The sequence below is a fragment of the Oratosquilla oratoria genome, chromosome 10, assembly GCF_046742065.1.
Source record: "Oratosquilla oratoria isolate Oo_2021 chromosome 10, ASM4674206v1, whole genome shotgun sequence".
In the NCBI taxonomy this organism is placed as follows: Eukaryota; Metazoa; Arthropoda; class Malacostraca; order Stomatopoda; family Squillidae; genus Oratosquilla; species Oratosquilla oratoria.
Window position 1 is genome coordinate 9924411 of NC_134786.1, and position 16553 is coordinate 9940963.

A 16553-nucleotide genomic window follows, 5' to 3' on the forward strand; every position below is an offset into this window, starting at 1 on the left:
AGTGAGTAATCTATATCTTATATATTTTGTTCATTAGTTCATCTATACACTCTTTTAGTATCCAGTTTGCAATTCCGTCTGGGCCGTGTGATTTTCTGACACCAAGGTTCATTATTTGGGCCCTAATTTCTTTCTGTGTCACAATTATTTCTTTCATTGGGGGGGATCTTTCTCCCTTTCTTCATACCAATTGTGTATGTTTTCTTTAGTGAACACAGACTTGAAATATTTGTTCATAATTTCAGCCATTTCTATATTCTCTGTGTATCCCATGTTCCCTTGATGTAGTTTTACTATTTTCTGTTTATTTTTTAGTTTACCATTCACATATCTGTAGAATAATTTAGGTTGATCTTTACATTTGTTTATTATGTCTTTTTCATAGTTTCTTTTTTCTTCCCTGCATATTTTTACACATTTATTTCTTAGTTTGATATACAGACGCTCCTCAACTTATGTTTTAGTTACGTTCCGAACGGCCAAACGTAAGTTGAAAATGAACGTAAGTTGTTACTGTACTATACATCCGTAAATTCTATTACCATATCTTATAAAACACCCCTAAATCATTAATTACACACATAACATTGTAAAATGATAACATTAATTTCAAATAAATTAAATTCAAGCAACATAAATTGAGATGGTGGAGGAGGAGGGGGAGGAGGAGGAGGAGGAGGAGGAGGCAAGGCACGTTCAGTCTGTCGTTTGTGCCATGTAAACAATGGACGCAGCATCATGCGTAAGTATCGTTTGAACTACAGAGAGTGCGCTAAACTAAAAACTTCACTAAAATTTTTTTTATTTTTTTATTTTTTTTATACAGTCAGTTCAAACGTAAAATCGAAAAAACGTAAAACGAATGAACGTAAGTAGAGGAGCGTCTGTATATTTGCCACTTTCCATTCTTTTTTCTTTTTTCCATCTTTTCCAAGCTTTGTCTCCTCTATCTTTTGCCTTACTACACTTTTTGTTATACCAGCACTTAATGTACATCTTTTCCTGTTTTTGTTTTGGTACATATTTATCCACTCCTTCATTATAGATTTTTTTCTTAAAATCGTCCATTTCTCTTCCACCTGTGTTTCTTCATTAAAGAATTTTTCCCAACTCGCTTTTTGAAAGAATTTTCTAAGTTTCCCAAAATTCCAAATTGTCATACATCAGCTTCCTTTTCTGTGTTTCTTGTTTCTCTCCATATATATTTCCTCTTTCACTCTTCCCATTTGGTGTCTTGTATTCAATTTTATCAACAATTTCAGGCTCTGCTGTCAATATTAAATTTAGTCTCGATGGTTCTTCATTATTTGTACATCTGGTATTTTCTTTTATTCCTTTGGTGAAAAACATAAATAACAGAGAGAGAAATAAGTTGGTAGGAGGACAGATATGACAGAGTAATTTTCTGCATCTAATCCAAAGTCCAGGTACTTGCTCTTTTGAAGATTGGGGGTTGGGTCAACACATTAGCAACTGGGAGGTGTCAGCATCTTATCTACAAGAGACTCCTTTTCCTCTTAATCAGCAGTGCTACCAGTGCAAAGACGAAGAAGAAGAAATAATAAAACAATCACTCCAAGATTGACCACCAAAAACCATTCTCTAACAATACCCTGCAGACATTAGCCCTTAGAAAAATCCCTCTTTAGAGGGACAAGAATTGAATTAGCACAACTATATTCAAATCACCACCTACCACCAGGACAATACCAATACAGAATAGGACTGGCCAAAAAGGGTAATATAGCCCTAGCTTGAACAATAAAAGTATAACAATTAGAAATTAAGAATATAGACAGAGTTGGAACCATGCATGAACTTGAGGTTAAATATAATAAATTGGAGAGGACACGGGACCCCCAAAAGCATAGTTCTTTTCCTGTATGCTCCAATTAAGTAAATAGAAGAAACTGAACTTATCTTACACTGCCCCATCCTAGCCATAGCCAGACAACAACACAATATTTCTTCCTTGAGTAACTCATGAGCCAGTCCAGCGGTTGTTCTCAGTTACCTTGGGTCTTTTCCAAAGAGACCTGGGCAATAGACTGATTGAATGACTGCCACTAATTTTTTTTTTTTTTTTGTGGTTTATGCATGTTCTCAGGTAAGGAGGCTATATATATATATTTTCTTAAGTTCTATGGTGATCTTCGCTGGGAAGTTATCTGAGGGGAGATCATATATGGATTCCTATGTTGTGTATGTTTGGAGGGAGGGTGAGGACACTGTTTTTGTATGGGGAAGTTGCATGTTGAGATTGTCTGGTGGGATAGTTACTGGAGTTTAATATGTTTAGGTTGGAAATTGTTCTAATATTTTGTTTCTTTTTTGGTCTGTTTGTATGTGCTACCAAACTGATGGCATGCATTCATGTCACCTACCATTATGTGGTTTGTAAGTTGTGAGGTTGGAGTGGAGGAATGTAGTACATGGGGACTGATGAAGTGGGTAGCATAAAGATGATTGTGATGCAAGTTGTCTCCTTTCATCAGTGTTTGGAGTATGATTGTTTCTGCTCTGGTGTCTGTTAATCATTGTTTAGTTTCTTATAATTTGTTGAAGAATGGTTATCCTGTTGTGTATTTCTTATGAGTCCAACTTGTGTTGAGTGTTTTTTCCCTGACTGTGATGTATTCAGTGAATGTGGGTAGTATTTACTGTGCTGTTTGTTTAGTTTCCTTTATCAGTGTTGTTTATGTTGAATCTGTGTAGGAATTGAAGCAGCTCCATGTGTTTGTGATGCTATTTATGTTTTTTGTGTGTATTTGTATTTACTTAATTGTAGTATACATGAAAGGAGCAACAGGTGGTACGATCCTCACCTTATATGAAGCAATCCGCTCTGGTGGGGGTTCAAATCCCAGCAGATGAGTTTATTTCCAATTGTCAAAATGACACAAACACTTGTCGGAAGACTAGGTAAATAGTTATTAGGCCATGTCTCCTATTCTCCAATTTACCATACCAAACCTAAAGCTTATGTACGGTTCCAACTTGGTCTATATCCTTCATTTATGAGTGTTTTTGAGAATGTATTTACCTAGTTGTATTTGCCTTGTATTTTATGGGACGAGAGCTATGCTCGTAGTGACCCATTTTTATATCTCTCCGCATCCAGTTTGTTTTTAAAATCTTGTGCTGGTGAGTGTGGTGCATATGAGGTGGGCCTATGTGTAGCACATGTTGCATTGGATAGATGTGAAAAATCATCTATGGATCCTGGTTTGATTTCTGTGTCTCTGGCTATAAAGTTGGGATGGCAAGCGCCACAGTACTGACTTCCATATGTAAAAATCACAGAAACAGAAGAGAAGATAGATTAATAGGAAGTAAAAGAGAAAAGAGTGGCTTTCTAGGCCTGATCTGGAACCAGGTATTGGCCCCTTAGGTCATCTTGTAGAGGTAGGATTATGATGATGACTTGCATCTAGGTGGCATCTAAGTCCATGTTGAAAATTCTGGTTCCTATAACAGTTTTCAGTTCTCTCCTAAACAGCAGTGCTGCCACTTATAGGCATATTGTGGTAGCAACTGATAGATGTAACAAATAGTTATACTAACCTATTCACAGATGACAAACAGATCCCGAAAGGATAAGAAAAAAATAGATTGCAAATTGATACAGGTAGATCTAGGAGTGGAAAATGAAAACTAGAGGCTGCCTTGAGTTTCAATGACTGAAAATCTGCAGCCTCACAGTGGGAGTCAATGGTCCTAGGCCCCTTCCATAGATTTCTGGGAAGTTAATTTAGATGTTGTTTTTTAGTTGTATTTGTATAGGACTGTGAAAACATGGAGGAAATACAGTTGAAGATGACAGAGATCAAGTGCCATGCACCTCCAGATAGAGATGAGGGGAGTTGATAACTTTGGAAAATGGGCAGCGGAGTGATGATCCTCTCTGCCATATGTCTTGCAGGACCTTTACTAGCTGGTATCCATTATTAATCCCAGGAAATGGAAAAAAAAAAAAAAAAAAAAAAAAAATTACCAATGCAATGGAAAAAAGGAAGCTGGGATTCTTGATTATGGATAATTTGTCACCTGGCAAACATATCAACAGGAAAAGGGAAGAAACATGAGCTGCTGATGAACATAAGAGTGTCATTTTACTACTAATAAAAACTGTAGCCTTGAGTTTTGCCAACTGGAATCCTGCATCCCCACAGCAGTTAAAAACAGTTCTCGGATCCTCCCAATGATATCTGGGAGAATAGAGGCTATAGAATGATTCTAGACTTGAATTTCATTAAGACTGGCTGTCAAATCTTAAGTCCTTTCAGAACTCATTGTATCTTAAAGGATGGTAGTTGTAAAATACAAGTAACTCCTCAAATTTTCTACATTTCCATTTGGATTGCAGATCCTTGGGTGAGCATGCATTAGTGTTGTTGGTAAGGAAATACATTAAACATACATTATAACATAAAAACTTAGGAGCATCCCGAGTAATAATAGGGTCCAACAGAAAAAGCCATGAAGCAAGGAAAATATTATCACACATATACCTATTACTATTAGGGAAAGTATTATCACACATATACCTATTACTATTAAGTGTAAAAGCACACACAATAAATAGAAAAAAGCCTGTTGTAACTCACATTTGATTGTAAACTACTTCAAAGACCACAGATACACACACAGGGTATATAGAAGCACAATGACAATTATACTAAACTGGGTCATATTATATAAGACCAAAGTAGCAAAGGGGCCTAAAAATATTGCATGTCCTATAAAACTAATATATAGGTTCACAAAATGTTAGAGCCCATATAAACCAATAAATGAGGGAAGTTTTCTAGCCAATGAATAAATTACCTGCACCAATAATGAAAAATAAGGTTATGGATAGTCAATCTAATATTACTACAGAAGAACCGTGTCATCATATAATGCACACATTTTTAAAATGATCTCATTATCAATGTTCATGAAAATGAATATCACTCCACACCTATGAAAGGACTACAATCTGACACTATAAACATCAAAATAAGCCCTGGGACAAAATGGCCATAGCAGAGCCATGAAAATATCCTTGTATTAGGAGCACACTTCCATAATATATAGTACATATACATACAACATAAAACTTCAGTATCTACATAAAAGGAGGGTTGCATGTTCATTTTGGGTACTGGAAACTTATCTAAAGAAAGTATACATAAAAACTTTACAGAAATTTAACTCCAAATCCACAGCACACTCATTAAAACTAATACACAGCACCAATATCTATATTATTGCAAGCTAAATAAAACAAGGACAATAAAGATGCTGAAGGAAACACACTAAATGTTAATTTCCAGGTAGTACTATTTTTTTAGGCAGGTGAGTATAGCTAAAATAAGACTGTGCAAGATTCTACAAACGCAGACAATCACAAAAAGGTATAAGAATGTTGGATATGGGAAGTGTAGGATGAGGTAATAGATGAAACACAAGCTTCTAAAATAGTATGGTGTGATACAAGGTTTAGGAAAAGAGGAAAGACTAGTTGAACATACGTTTTTGCATATAGTATTGACTCAGTGGTACTAATAAGGGGTACCTGTCTGTAATGCTTCTGAAAGATGGAAAGCAGGAAGAATCATCTCCATGCTACCCACTTTCAAAACCTATCAACCTCTTCACCTCCAAGAGGGTGACACATGGTCTTTGGACCGAGCCTGAAATCTCTATCAATTTCAACTGTATTTATTTAATTTTGTTATATTAGGACATCTGACAATAGATGACTGTTCCCTCCTCTTTCATCTTTCAGCCAGTGACAAAGAAACAGTCCCATACTAATACAACATAGATAACAGGCCAAAATTTCTTCCCAGAAAGATCTTCAGGATTGTCCAAGGACCATTGCCAACCACTGTGGGGCTGTGGGTTTCCAGTTGGTGAAACTCAAAGTAATAGTTATGATGCTGAATCAGAAAACACTGAGGATTTGGTAATAATAAAAAGGAAGACAGATTTATCTATGTTGTTTGTGTTTTTCAAGCAAGTCTTCTGATACCATGCACCCATGGAGCATAGATTGTAACATTGCACAATGTTAAAACATGTTTTTTCCTAGACCAGAAGAATAACTATGGTTCAGGTGACAAGCGAGATTGTGATATCTGAATATAAACCAAGAACAAAACAAAGGCATAACCCAGAACAATGTGTGGTTCTATGGTCAAATTTAGACCATGATGATAACTAAATTATATGTACAAATACTTTTTTTGGATAAAAGAACTATCAAAAACATATATTTCATAATGAACTTGGTCACATATTGCTTTTCCTTATATTCTACCTACTTGCTCTCTACCTAGTAGGTAGAACATTAGAAAATATCCATAAATTTTTGTCAAATATTCTTATTTTCATGATACAAATCTATGGGTAATTGTAATACAGTTAAACTGTATCTCAGAAAGTAAATAACGCATTAAACTGTATCTCAGAAAGGAAATGACACAAACTTAAAGTTGAGATAAAAGTTAACAGGTAAATGAAACCAACATATTCTATAACGATCCACCAAGTTACAGCATAAAATCAACTTATGACAGCATAAAAAATCTTTAAATTCTAAATGAGGCATACAAAAGTTTCCCTTCTTTTTAAAATACATGGTTGCATTTCATCATTATCATCAATATCACAAACTGTCCATGTGTCACTATCAAGAAAATTTTCATAATAACAAAGCATACACAAATAAAAAGACCAAAAGTATAATAAACAATCATAAACAGAACAGTATCTGATTAATATATTTGTGTACTTTTAAAAGCCTAAAATCAAATCCTGGCTATGAGTGTGCCTATGCAATAAATTCCTATCCGCTAATACAGTATCAGCTTTAAACCAGTACATTACATCTAAGCTTTCTATCATTTCCTGTGCTGTCTGTTCTCAAGTTCATACACAAAATCTTTGTTTTATATATATATATATATATATATATATATATATATATATATATATATATATATATATATATGAGTGGAAAGGGTGCTTAGGTAAACACCAAAAAACCATAGGAGTTTTATCACTAACATTTTGGCCTTAAGAGAACTTCCTCATACTCTGAGGAAGTCCTCTTAAGGACAAATAAAACTCATACAGTTTTTTGGCATTTACCTCACCACCCTTTACACTCATTCTGTCACACATATTTCAATACACATATATACATATATATATATATATATATATATATATATATATATATATATATATATATATATATATATATATATATATATATAATCCTTGAACCCCATGATATCAGTTAAATGCAGTTGTAGCATTGTAAGTTAGTGTTTCTAAGAACTACAAAGGAGGGACAAAGGTTTGGAAATGGATTCATATAAGATGCAAAGTTTTGGCCAATGGGAAAGAGCTGTGATACAGACTGAGGAAAAAAGTGGTGTTCAAAAATTTGCCATGGTGTAAAATAAGACCAGGAGATAACAGAAATTATTATAGAAATACAAGAACATATATTGTTTTTAAATCAAAATAGCTGAGTATTAGTATACCATGTCATAATAAAAGGTCAATATAGTTTTAAAACTGCATATCCTAATACAGGTTAATAATCTCTTTTTCTGAAATTCCAAAATCCAAAAACCTCTAAAACTTGTCAGTAATTAGTGAGACAAGGGCCACAAAATAGAAAATTCCATACAGTGTTTCAAAACTAGAATGCAGTCTATGGTGCTGTATATGACCAAGAATGAGCTATGTAAACTTTGTATGATATAATAAATAAAACTCCATGAAATAATGAAGATATAACCAAATATAATTTGAAATACAAAGATGGGTCTCCATGAGCATAGCTCCCCTTCCTGTATAATACAACTAGGTAAATACAAACATGCACCAAAAAGGCTCTTTCTCTCTTATAAGGGGTGTGGCAGAGTCAAGGTATACAACCACCCTTCACTCATTCCACACCTATCTGACACCCATTTGTCAAATCTATCTTAGCTCCTTGTCCCCCACCCAGTGTTCTGGCGAGAGGCAATGCAGCAAAACACAACATCTTCACAGTAGGGAGGGCCAGCTGAAGCTGATTATCCCCACTACTTCATGCCCTCCCCTCCTCATACACGAGTAGAAAAAATTAAATAAATAAATACCATTTTGATTTGGTTGTGTCAATCATAATAAATTCATTAACCAGCACAGATATTTTTGAGTATCAGAATTTTAAAACCTTAAACACAGTGCTGAGAAAATACATAGGGATACACTGATGCCAACAATGCAAAAGTTGCCACTTACGCAATATAGTAAGTTTGTTTTGGCTGTGTTTAGTTGTGTCAGGGGCTGCTGAGCTGCACCTGGCAATCTGGAGGAGGATGAAAAATGGAAAACCACCAATCTTCAATCAACCACACTGTAAAGCAGCAAACAAACCCCACCTCCACTAGGACACATAGCCTCAAGGGGCTGGTACCTAGTTTCCAGATTGGACCCACAATGCAGAACAGCTAGGTGTGTGTGACAAAGGATCTGTTGCTGTCTTGACCACTTAACACAAAAAATGTGTTACTATTGTACATATACTTTTTCTTTTAGGAATAAAAAAAAAAGTAAATGTACAATAGTAACACATTTCAGCAAATAAGACAACACTTGTACATTTTAATTGTACATTTCAGCAAATAAGACAACACCTGATGCATCCAAAAACACACACAAAAAAGGATAATTTTATAGGCACATGAGAGGAAAAAAATAAACAATCAATCCATTTCCTCAGATCTTTCTTAGAGAAAACCCAGAACTCCCAGGCAGCTGGCAAAACCCAACAGATTGGCCCAAAAGTCACTTATGAAAGGGCTACTGTGTTGTCTGCATGAGGCTAGAACAAAGCAATGTAAGATGTGCTTATTATCTTTTTGTGGAGTGATTACATATGATGGCAATTTGCATTTCTGGCTCAGCCTACTCTACAATGGTACTGTTTTAACCACTTCAGTATAAGTCAAATTCTCACATGCAACACTGGCTGCCATATGTACACTGCATCACACTACTCACATTATAAAATATAAAGTCACTGCTGTATTACTCATTCTCTTTTAGTCTGAGTAATAATAAACACTGAAAACATGATCAAATCAGTTCACAAAACCTGGGGGTAACTCCTGTATAACTACAAATAAAAATAGAGTATATAAAGAAGACCCCGACACTGCCATCCTTGTGTACCTACTCGCGCCTCATGACACCTATGTAGGCAACATCGTAATGAAGTGGTTAAACCTGGATGGTGGCCTCAAAACATACACACTACCGTATTTTCCGGCTTAAAATGCGCATCGGGTTATAATGCGCACCCATGCACTTCGTTATCTCAGTACACAGACAGCGCGCACCGACGTATAACGTGCATGCCCGATCACATTTGTCTATAACGCAGTTTTACCTCGGTATTTATATCATGTGAACGAGGTTACATGGAGAAGTATTTTTCATTGGCTAGAGCCACCGCTGGGAAATCTGTTGATTTGTCACTAAATTAAGTGTCAGTTTAGGCATCAATCAGGACACAACTAAGAAAAAGTCGGAACTACATGTACCGGTATATGACTCATGTTGTGCATTGGTCCCTTATTACTTTGTAGCTTAAATAGTTTGTTGGAAATATGATCTAAAAAAGTTTATTGAAAGTAAAATATACAGAAAATTTTTGGGATTTTTACAGAAAATGTTCATTTTATATCTTGAGGATATAATTCGTCTTTACCATTTTTTCATTTAATACTGAAACAAACTACAGACTGTTTCGTTTTAGCTTTGAACCTGCAATGACAGTGGTGAAATAGGACAGTCTCTCATCGAGGTGACTTTTAGTTAATATAACTCCCGAAAGAGGGTGTTTGACACGAGTTTATGAACGGCCGCAACAGAATTTGTACCATACCTAAAGTGAAGCAACAAGAAAACAAAAATTCAAACTAAGATGCTGTGAAGATGGGCAAATATCATGAATATTGATCATGTTTCATGGTGTTTAGGCCTATTTAAACATGAAAAATAAGATTCGATAGATACCTACCTATACCAAATATTTATATACGGTAGCCCATGCTGGCGTATTCTTTCATGTCACCATGGCTGTTCTTCTTGTTCTCACGGAATGTCACGGAGAAATGTGCCTCCCGACTTTGTGACGGCCAACATTGTCACGTTGTTGTGAAAAAAATTACACAGCTGCAGAATTTTTATTGTAGGCCGTAGATAATGCGCACCACCGGATAACGCGCACCCCCCATTTTTAGGCCCTTCCAACGGAAAAAAGTCGCACACTATACGCCGGAAAATACAGTACAATGGTTATTGTTTGTTATGGGAGAGGTTTCTCTGTAAGGCTGTGATGTTTGAGTAATATACTGCCCCAACCTTCACATTCAACAACTCTGAAATATTCTACCCATTTTTCCTTTACTGCCTTCACTTCCACTAACATCTGTGTATCTGCACCCTTTACTTCCTCTCTACCTGACTTAGTCCCCCTCACTCTCTTCACTTTCTTCCACAACATATTTTCATTACATACATACATATACCAAGGCTTTTTCCCCCTTAAAAGGGGGGTAGCCAAAAAGAAAAAGGCACAAAATCAATCCCACCCATTCCACCCCTGAATACACTCCACACCCCTCCACCCTCCCTCTTACCTTAGCACCTCCTGAATGATGGGTCATCCCTGCACCTTGTCCACTGCCCTGGGTCAGAAGCAGTGTCGCAAGACACAGCATATCCACAGCAAGGCCGCTTCATTAAATCGGCGACCCCCCCCTCTCCGTCCCCCCATTGCATAAAATGAGAGGACGGGGAGAAATCCCTTCGGGCTGCGTCAAATTTTGCTCACACATACTACCTCACCCCCCATCCACCCGCCCATTCCACCTCATGCTATCACAACATCATCCATATACAACCATTTTCCATTCATCCCTGTCTTCTGTCCTCTCCCGTCCTTGCTCAACAGACATTCCCCTCTTCCCCAAAGCCCCCTTCACCCCATCCATCCACCTCATCCTAGGACGTCCCCTCATGTTCACTCCCTCCACATCTGCCTTCCACACCTCTTTTACTAGTCTTTCTTCACTTATTCTTTCCATGTGTCCAAACCATCCTAATATCCTAGTATTCCCCGTCTGGGGTATTGACTGCTTGTTATTGTGGCAAAGTAGCATGCAGTTGATACTTTAGGGTCTATATGGGGCACCCCTACGGACCAGAGCCACACATCATTTTGTCTATGATAGAAGAAAACTCTGTTCATAGAGAAATTATGGCACTTTTATACTATGACTGTCCCTCCGTTATGCTGTCTTCCAACCCCTTGTTGCTGTCCTGTACCATTTCTCTGAGTATTCCTTTTCTGTGATGGGGGAATTCCCTGTGGTGGGGGAAAAGAATACTGCCACCAAGTATTCCCACTTGGATCGTAAGAGGCGAGAAGAAAGGGATGGGGATTGGGACTAGGCATCCTTCTCCTTGTAGCCCCACAGGGGAAATTCCTAAAAAAAAAAAACATTACCTTCAATATATTCTGTTGTACTCCTACCCCATTTTACATCTGCTCTCCTCTTGGCTCTCTCACTTAACATTTTGTTTCTCCTCTCTTCTTGTACTTTTCATATGCTTTCCTAGTCCTAACAATCAATCCACATAGGCTCACTTACCATGTGTTACCTTGTGTAGATTTTGGCAAGCTTGCCTCAGCTACAGGAGCTGCCACTGCTTCCTCCCTCTCTCTATTGTCTCTAGTCAAGTGCTATACAATGTACCAGCTTCTTGTAGTGGGGCCAAGTGTTACTACAGGATGATGTGAGGGATGTGTCTTTATTTCTTGTAGGAAGACATCCAGCCATCTTTTGAATACTTCAACTGTACAGAAAGTAGTGTTCTTCAGGTAGTTAGGGAGACTACTGAAGAGGTTGGGGGCCACTCTATCAAAGGATTTTGCTCAGAGTGATATGGTGTTCCTGTTGCTGCTGGCAAATCCTTCAATACAGCAAGCTCTCCCTCTCATCCTTTCTTGGCTTAGTGTCATTTAAATATTGGGGATGTGATCCTCTACCATTTTCCACATGTAAATCATCTGGTACCGTTCCATGTGCCTTTGGAATGAATATAGTTTGAGGTGTTTGAGTCTGTCCCAGTAGTTCATGTCTTTTACACTCTCAGTCTTGCTGGTGAAGGTTCTTTGGGCACTCAAGTTCCTCTATCTCCCCTATACTGTCTGGGTTCCACAGTTGGCAGCAGTATTCAAGTTTGGGTAGTACCAGGGTCTTCCACAGTATTCACCTAGTTGTATTTTATGGGACAAGAGCTATGCTCGTAGTGACCCGTTTTTGTATCTCTCTGCATCCAGTTTATTCTTAAAATTGTGTATAGTTTTGGCACTCACTGTTTCTCTGTTTAGTTTGTTCCAGACATCAATCATTCTATGTGGGAAGCTATTCCTTTTCAGGTCTCTTCTGTAACTGTCCTTCTTTAGTTTCTTTTCGTGTCCTCTTGTTTCTCTTCTGTCCCACTTTAACAAATCATCTCTCTCGAGAATTTCCATCCCTTTCATGTGAGTGTTCTGAGGATCCATTCCAACAATTTTCTGGCACTGTCAACAATGTTGCCGATGTGTGTGGTAAACTTACCATCTTGGCTCAGCACTACTCCCAGGTCTCTTACATTTGTCTTACAAAGGATTACAAAGGGGGAGCATGCCGACAGGAGACCTTTTGGTTGATGCGAAAAAAAATCATAATAATAATAAATTAATAAATAAAAACTATAATAATGTAAATAATAAATAGAATACATAAATAAATGCATAGGTATAGTTAAACAATAAACAAACAGGCAAGTAGTAAATAATAATAAATTGATCTCTCCATGAGCTGTGGTGTAGGGTTAGATACTATTTGTGTGGCTTTTACCATATCTCATCAATTCAAATTTCATTTCACTGAATTTCATGTTGTCAACAACACATGTATATATGTTTTCAAGGTTATTTTGAAGAATATTTTTGTCTCTGATCTCCCTTATTTCTTTTGTGACTTTGGTGTAATTTGTGTATGAGGATATTTTGGAGTGTTGAACTGTGCTGTCAATATCACTGATGAGTACTAGGAACAGGAATGGGCCCAACACAGAGCCCTGTGGTATGCTGCTTTCCAGTGACGATGATTCCAAGGCTATCCCATTGATGAATATTCATTGGTGTCATTGAGGAACCTATGCAACCATTGGCCCAACTTGCCTGTTAGTCCCAAGGCTTTCAGCTTATGTAATAGAATACCATGATCCACTTTATTGATGGCTTTGGCAAAGTTATGGTAGACAATATCTACACAACTGCCCTTTCCCACATTTTCCATTATGTATTCCTGGTGGGCTAGCAGTTGGGGTAGGCAGGATTGTCCTTTCTGGAAACCATGTTGTACATCACTGAAGAGTCCTTTCTTCTCTTCTATTGTTGTCTTCAACTCTTTATACCACCATTCACTAACTTTCCTTCTATTCATTTCTATCCTCCTTGCCTCCCCCCCCCCCAAAAAAAAAAAAAATATATATATATATATATATATATATATTTATATATATATATATATATATATATATATATATATATATATATATATAAATATATATATGCCTCTTCCCCTCATTAAATAAGATTGCCAGCCAAGGCATGCACCTATCCCCACCCTCACTTTCATCTGTCACCTATTTTCCTTTTACATTAATATTAACCTCTTTGATATGATGATGCCTACATAGGCATCATGAGGTGCGAGTGGATATACGAGGATGCCAGCATCAGTGTTTTGATTACATTTATTTTATAGTTGTAGGCTGAGTGACCCCTGAATTCTGTGAACTGGTTTAATCATGTTTTCTGTGCTTGTTATTACTCAGAGTGAAAGAGAACAAGTAATACATCAGTGACTTTATATTTTATAATGTGAGTAGTGTGATGCATTGTACATATGGCAGCCAATGCTGCACACGAGAATTTGATTCATATTGAAGAGATTTAACTCCTTTTGAATGAAGATATATCCCTGTCCCCTGTCCACTTCCTGGGTCAGAGGCAGTGTAGCAAAACACAGCACGTCCATAGAAGACCCAGCTGCTTTATTTACACAACACCCTCCCACTGTGTCAAATCACTTAGCTACAACTACATACATACATATACCAAAGGCTTTTTTCCCCCTTACACGGAGGGGGGGGGGTGTAGCCAAAAAGAAAAAGGCATAGAAACCACTCCCACCTATTCCATCCCCTACATATTCCACTCCCCTCCACCGTCCTCCCTCCCTCTAATCTTGGCACCTCCTGGATGATGGGTCATCCCTGCATCCTGTCCACTGCCAGAAGCAGCTACAACTACAAAATAAATATAATCAAGACGCTAATGTCGGCATCATCATATCACTCTTGCCTCAGGATATCTAAGTAGGCATCGTCATACAGCAGGGGTTAAGCAGCATTAAAATGATAAAAATGAGCAAAAACTGAAGATACTGTTTGTGTGTTCATGGTGTGGATTCATCAGCAACAGAATGAACATATGATGCACAATGATCCCACCCCAAAACTGTTCCATTTTTCTGATGAAAATATACATACATTCCAAAATTTGAAACAATTGTGGTCCCAAGCATTTTGGATAAAGGATTATCAACCTGTATATCTGAACATGAATGTCAGTTGACATCAGATGAATAGAATCAACATTGATGATACAATGGCATGAAAGGTGTGAACAGTAACATACATATTTAAACCATGTGACTATTACAGCAAAATACAAATGACAGGGTCAAGGAGGGAAGGAAGAAGAAGAAGAAGAAGAAGAAGAAGAAGAAGAAGAAGGAGAGAGAGAGAGAGAGAGAGAGAGAGAGAGAGAGAGAGAGAGAGAGAGAGAGAGAGAGAGAGAGAGAGAGAGAGAGAGAGAGAGAGAGAGAGAGAGAGAGAGAGAGAGAGAGAGAGAGAGAGAGAGAGAGAGAGAGAGAGAGGGGGGGGTAGGTTGGGGGAGGGTGTTGGATAAATTATGTATACCTGGACCTGAAGGTTTCAACATGGTGCTGTACATAAGATTAATGTGGAAGTTGAAAAACATTGGAGTGCTTAAAGGGAATATACTGGAACAGATGGACTTCTTGAAGGATAGGTGCATGCAAACATTGGTGAAGGGCAAGATAAGAGAAAGAGGTGAAAAGTGGGGGTACCACAGGTCTCAATGCTGCCACAGTAAGGTTCTTGTTGTACATCAATAACATGATGAACGATAATAATATAAATTGCTGCCTGCAGTTCCACTAATTGAAAAACCCATAGCCCCACATTAGCTGGCAATGATCCTCACACCCACTCACAGATCTCTGAGAAGAAACTTGGGAATGTTGTTCTTGTTGTACTGGTGTGGTACTGTTTTTATGTCATTGTCTGAAAGCAGTAGAGGGGGGGGGGCGAGTACTGGCCAGAAGTAAGCTCTCCATGTGTGAAAAAGTGTAATAAATACAGTTGAAATTGATAAGAGAGATCTTAGGCCCTGTCCAAAGACCAAGTGGCCCCTCAGGGCTTCGCCTTCTAATGGAGGTGATGGGGTATACGGGTTTTGAAAATGGTCAGTTCTTCTATCCATCTTTCAGGTTCACTGAGATCTTGGACCCAGTCCAAAGACCAAGGGTCAACCCCTCAAGGCTGACCCTCTTAATGGAGGTGATGGGGTAGATGGGTTTTGAAAATGGTCAGTTATGCTGTCCACTTTTCAGGACCACCATAAGCAGGTACCCATTAAAGGTTCCTGATGAATGACATAGGCAGTCATGCTAACTTATTCACTGATAATGCAAAAACTGTGAAAAGGTTAAAAAGTGAAGAGTATTGTAAATCACTACAGGACTATCAAAATACATACCAATACATACATACCAAAGGGCCTTTACCCTTTTATAAGGTGGGAGGTCAGGCCAAAGCAAACACCCCACCCCCACACTTATCACACACCACCCATCAACTACAATGATTCTTAACCTGGCTGATAAGACATATGAGGGGAGATTAGAAAAAAATGGGAGTGCCCATATCAAAAGCATAAGTTGATCTTTAGAATGCAGAAAAGAAAGGGAAACATATAAACAGAAAAGGGATCTATTAGCACGGGCTGGGAAGAAAAGAAAAGGAAGAAGAAGAAAAAAAAAAAGTATATATATATATATATATATATATATGTTTATATATATGTATATATATATATATATATATATATATATATATATATATATATATATATGCAAGGTAACCACTTTAGAAAATAAACAGAATAGAGCACTTTCATATATTACATCTTCAGTGTAATTTACACTGAAGACGTAATATATGAAAATGCTCTGCTCTGTTTGTTTATTTTCTAAAGTGGTTACCTTGCATTTATAAAACACACGTTCCTAGTGTTTTTATTGCATATATATATATATATATATATATATATATATATATATATATATATA

General features: G+C 37.3%; 1 protein-coding gene across 13 annotated transcripts in view; it reads right to left on the reverse strand.

Moving 5' to 3' along the window:
- The window catches only part of Trpm (transient receptor potential cation channel, subfamily M), a 320107-nt gene that overhangs the window by 97360 nt on the left and 206194 nt on the right, over positions 1-16553 (reverse strand). The window lies entirely within an intron of this gene.